The sequence below is a fragment of the Patella vulgata genome, chromosome 1 (assembly GCF_932274485.2).
Source record: "Patella vulgata chromosome 1, xgPatVulg1.2, whole genome shotgun sequence".
Taxonomy (NCBI): Eukaryota; Metazoa; Mollusca; class Gastropoda; family Patellidae; genus Patella; species Patella vulgata.
The window spans coordinates 42,268,390-42,274,389 of record NC_065879.2 but is presented as its reverse complement, the minus strand read 5'-3'; positions in this window follow the sequence as shown (position 1 = coordinate 42,274,389).

Genomic DNA, 6,000 nt, shown 5'->3' with positions numbered 1-6,000 from the left:
TGGGGCCATAATCCATGAAGTCATGGTCCGATACATGCCAATATCGAAAGGAACCGAGATCTTTGGGAGATAGACATATATTTCAAGTTTCGTCAAAATCGGATAAAAATTGTGACCTGTAGAGTGTCCACAAACAAATTGTGGGCGGATGGACGGACGGACGTCCGGATGGACAGGGGCGACGACAATATACGTCCACATGAAAATGTGGGCGTGGCTCTGCCCCTGGGGGTTGTGACAGAGAGAGAGAGAGAGAGAGAGAGAGAAAGAGAGAGGGGTGGGGTTTAAGGTCGACTCGACACAAACTAAGTCATTTCGGGACATGGTTCAATTTTATTTCCATAATTTTGCTTGCGCGTAGGGGTCTATTAGCAGTGTGAAGAAACAGGAGGACACGGAGAAAACCCACAAGGTTTGACAAGTGACGCTACCCCTTCTCACGTACAACCTGGGAATCGAAACCACGCCTGTATGATAAACACAAAAATTGGGCCTACGCTCTGTCTCTGCAAAATCAATAGTTGCCGTCCTTAGGCTATAAGAAATACATATGTAAATTTCCAAGACCATACATAAAGAATTATGGCCTCTAGGCAACAGACCCACAAAGAAAAAATGGGTGTGGCTCTGCCCGTGGGGGCTGGGCATCCACCCAAAACAATAGGGATAATCCTTAGGGTATAAGAATAGGTATGCAAATTTCAAAAGGATCTGTCCAGAATTGTGGCCTGTAGGCGACAGACCCACAAAAATTGGGCACGCCAAATATTACAGGTCATCCTTAGGGTATGAGAAATAAGTATGAAAAGTTTTCAAGACGATCCATTAAGAATTGCGAACTGTAGGCGACACACAGACACACAAAGAGAAAATGGGCGTTGCTCTGTCCCGGGGGGTTGGAAATGCCCCAAAAACAATAGGGATCATCCTTAGGGTATAAGGAATAAGTATGCCAAGTTGTATAAGGAATAAGTATGCCAAGTTTCGATACAATCCATTAAGAATTGACGTCTGTAGGCAACCCACAGACACAGACACACACAGATAAGGGTGACGGCAATATACGTCCACATTATGAATGTGAAAGATAAGCTGACGTATAAAATTGTGTTGAAAGTATATCTGGATAAAAAAATATTTACTGATCATCGAATTATCTACCCTTGATTCTGAAGAGTTACCGTACATAAAATAGTACACAAAGGCGTAACTCCTGTATAAATGAAAATGTATATGTGATCCACTACTTTTCAATATGTTATACGATGGCCTGAACATATGTATCTCGGCAATAGATTATTAAATTCTTTTTAAATTTTACATATAATCTAATTGAAACATCTGTGATGTAAACGTATTGCCAAATCACTATTATTTATTGCGAAGTGCAAACCCCCAATTAAGTAAAATTTTGTTAATGTATACATGTATGTTCTTACAGTGTTCTATCCAACATCAAATTAAACAACCCATCAATAACCTGATCTTTTTCTTTAGTTCTAGGATACTGGTTTATCACAGATCGAAACTGAGGTTGACCGTTGCATACTTTCTGCCATGGTTTATGATATGGTGAATTACTAATGCCGATACATTCTGCCAAAATAAAACATTTAACATAATATTATGTGAAAAGCTGGTGTGCAAATGTAAAATTATTTTGATTTTTTTAATGTTTTGCAATGGTGTCAGGCTTTTAGAATTCTATTCTGTTGGTGTTGAAATTTGTGGTCCAACTTAATTAGTTGTAATTGTAAAGTTTAAAAGGTCACTACTTTTGAGTTCTACCCAATACATGACCTTCAAAATATGTAATTATAGAATTATCTTTCATTATGATCACTATTTCATTACATTTATCTCAGGCAGTAGCGGATCTAGAAGCTGTGAATAGGGGGTGGGGGTGCGGGTCCAAATCTAAGGTGCCAACAACAATCCCACCCCACAATGAATGTCAACAAAATACTGGCTATAACACTGTCTGATCGCCCCGGTAGAACATACACCGTATTTCTTATATAGTTGTTCGCCAACCTTTATCTCACCGAAAACCAGTTTTATTCAAGTTGGCATAAAGTTCATATGATTGTTATTGGTTTTTGTCAACCTTAGAGAAGTTACTATAACACTGAGCAACCTGAAAGGGGGGGGGGGATCTGGTGAAGGCTTCTCCTGCTGAGAAAATTTTGAAAATTTGAGTCAAGATCCTGGCTTTTGAGGTCATTGCTGGGAGAATTCTTGTGAATGAGAGGATCAGAAATGGGAGTCAATGGGACAGAATCCTGAGATCTGCCTGTTTTGTGAGAGTTAACAGAAAATTTGTACAGTCTGTGGTACGACTAACTGGGCGGTTCACTATAACCGGGAATAAGATAGTGATGAGATAGTATAAGACCACACGGGAGTGGAAGAAGAATGGTGCTATGAGGTAATCGGTAGCAAAGTATAATAAGTAATTATTACTAGCTAGCTTTTAATTTTTTGAGACTGGGCCTATTGAGTTCATCCATGGGAGCAAATTCTTGTAAACAAAAGGAACAGAAATAGGACAGAATCTCGAGGCCTGCACTGCGTGTTAATTCTGCATGTTTTGTGAGAGTTGACAGAACATTTGCACAGCCTGTCGCCTCACGACCTACCTCCCAAGGGCTACTAGTAACTGGGCGATTCACTATAACTGTGAATATGACAGTGAGAGAGTATAAACCATAGATCAGGAGTGGAAGAATGATGATATGGAATCGAGCGCCATAGGGGCAAAAAACAATTTCAGACAACTACGTATAATATTTATGTAACTGGGACTGGTCTAAGGGGACTTTTCCCCACAGGGGGCGATTACGTGGTCGCATATGGGGGGGGGGGGAGGGCTAAATTAAAAACTAATTTGCCCTACCTTCTCTATTTAGTTTATTAGAGAGATTATCTTCGTCAAAGTTTGTAAAATAGTTCATATTATAATGGCCTTTGCTGAAAAGTGAAGTTTGAGTATGAATATGATTACACTGAAATTCATAGTTTGGTCCGATCCTCAATGTAAATCCGTCGGCTTTTCGGGTAACAATCGTGGAACAAGTTTTATTTTGTAGGTTTTGATGTTTGATGACGAAAAACCAATGTTGAAATTTTTTCGGAGTAGGTCTTCATAGTGTGGGATGCCATTATTTGAAAGGCAGCCATTTTGCGATAATATTCCAACTTATATTTTGTTTTCAACTTATTTATAATCTTATCGACATATCAACTGTGATTTGGCACTGTATTGGTATTGACAGGGGTCATGACTATATTTCAGATTTTTTCCATCACTTCATGAAGATATTTCCAAGATGGCGACCATTTTTGGTGGGAAAATCGGACGATTTGCTGATTTTCATTAAGTAGTAGTGTTTGGTGTCAATATATATATACTATTCAAAAAAAGTAGGGGATATTTGATTTTTAAGTGTTATTAAAGTCACCTAATGAAACTGACGAAGAAACAAATGACAAAATGAAATGAAGTTCACATTCATCGATTTATTCCAAATGATCGTTAGACTAAGTAAGGGACAGACTGACCATTATAAGGGTAAAATGATACCCGGGGTCAAACAGCAAAGTTACCACAGCATCACAACCAAGTCAGTTACGGGTAAATCCTCCTCTGTTTGCCAAACAAGCATTGATCCGACGTGGCATACTGCTAATGAGACGTCTAAGGTCATTTTGGTCCAGATTGTCCCATTCCTGTTGCAACGCAGCAGCAAGTTCTTGGACATTGGCAGGACGTTGTTGACGTTGACGTAACCTCTGTCCAAGCATGTCCCAGACATGCTCGATGGGGGAGAGGTCGGGACTCAGTGCTGGCCAAGGTAATGTGGTGATGTTCTGTTGTTGGAGGTAACCTGTAACGATCCTGGCCCTGTGACATCTTGCGTTGTCATCCTGGAAGATGAAACGGCGGCCATGACGTCGTGCGAACGGCACAACATGGACTGCCAAGATGTTGTCCCGGTAGTACTGGCCTGTAACACGCCCTGCAACAACATGTAAAGCCGTTCTTCCAGCAACAGTGATGCCTCCCCACACCATAACAGAACCACCCCTAAATCGATCATGTCTGATGACGTTAACGTCTTGGAAGCGCTCGTTTCGACGACGCCACACCCTCCTACGTCTGTCCAAAATATCAACAGTGAACCTTGACTCATCTGAAAACATCACATTGCTCCAGCGTCGATTATCCCAGTGTTGACGATCCCTACACCAACGACGTCTTGCCTGAATGTGATGATCTCTCAAACAAGGGATCACACGAGGATGTCGGGCGCGAAGGTGACCCCTATGCAGTCGATTCCGAATCGTCTGGCCACTCACTCTCACACCAGTGTCTGTTTGAAGACGAGCGCTGATCTGATTTGCTGTGATGACACGATTTCTCAAGGCCAAGGTACGGATAAATCGATCCTGGGCTTGAGTTGTCGCCCTTGGTCGACCTGAGCGTGGTCTGTCCTGTACAGATTGTGTATCACGGTATCTGGACCATAGCCTGCTTATGACAGACTGAGAAACATTCATCGTCCGCGCCACAACCGCCTGTGTTGTGCCGATCTGTAGCATGCCAAGGGCACGTAACCTTTCATTTTGGGTAAGCCGACGCATATCAAAATTTGTTTTCTGGTCACTAAAACAATTAAACTGATGTTTCCACCCTGGAATTCAATGCCACAATGACTGTAACATTCAAAGTCAGAGTCGTGCAAATCTTGGGTTGGACCCCCATGATGATCCCAAGCATCACCTGCATTCCATGCGGTAGCTATTGGTGCGTTTGGGCGTCACATGTAACTGGAAATGTTTCTTCTGTTAGGTTCTATAGTGACTTTTTTCGTAGTCATTTGCATATTTTAGTATTATGCCCCCAAAATCAAATATCCCCTACTTTTTTTGAATAGTATATTTATGGGGGTGCAGAATCCATTTCTGACATTTACATCCTTGTAAAATGATCACATGTTTACATATTTAGCATATTTCTAAGACGGCAGCCATTTTAAGTGAGGAAAAGAGACGATGTGCAGATTTTGATTAAGTAGTAGTGTTTGGTGTCAATATATATGTTTACGGACGGGGGGGGGGGGGGGCGCCGAATCCATTTCTCACATTTACAACCTTGAAAAATGATCAGATGGTCTCATAGTTAGCAGTCAGATCGGGATGCGTTCTCACCACACTCCCGTGACGTGCCTACCAGGCGTAAGATGCTCTCTCGCTACGCCTATAACATCCTCATTAACTTTCAAAGCAGAGAACAATCAAAAGTCAAGCAATCAAGAACAATTTTTAGTTTTCTTGATGTTTCCTCTTTGGACGCTAAGTTGGAACTAACGGACGATGTTCAGTATCTTCCCTATATATACATAAAGGAGCTTCGTTCCTGCCTAACGGCAACGTGTTTCAGGGTGGTGGGGACGTGGCTGTAAACGAAATATGTGCTAAGAAACTCCCATCGCATAGATTATGTTATCAACTGACTTCCAAGCTGATTGTGGAACGAGCATGTGACCGGTTACCTTGACGTCACTGCCACCCGTTATTTCAATAAATGACGGGTAACAGCGTCATTTAAGTGGTGATATAGTTTGTTATTCCTTTCAGTGACTTCTTCCACACGCAGCTTGGGGTCAGTTGATAATATAACCTATGTCACGAAGGTTTCTTATAGCAGGTATTAATATTTCATTTGTAGTTCTTGTTTTTATTTCTCTGCATACCACTTTATATTCAATATCATACATTTCTGTTCTATTTTTAATTTATTAATTTATTATTAATTTATTAATTCTCACATTTTTAACCATTAATTTTGTATCTATAACTGACACACAACATAAACTGAAAGTCTTGATGGCACCACCAAGTCTTAAAATCAGACTTGAATCCAACTACTACAACACGATCGACCAAGTAAATGTGCTATTTTCCTGGAAAATTGATATTAGTGGTCAACTCGGATGA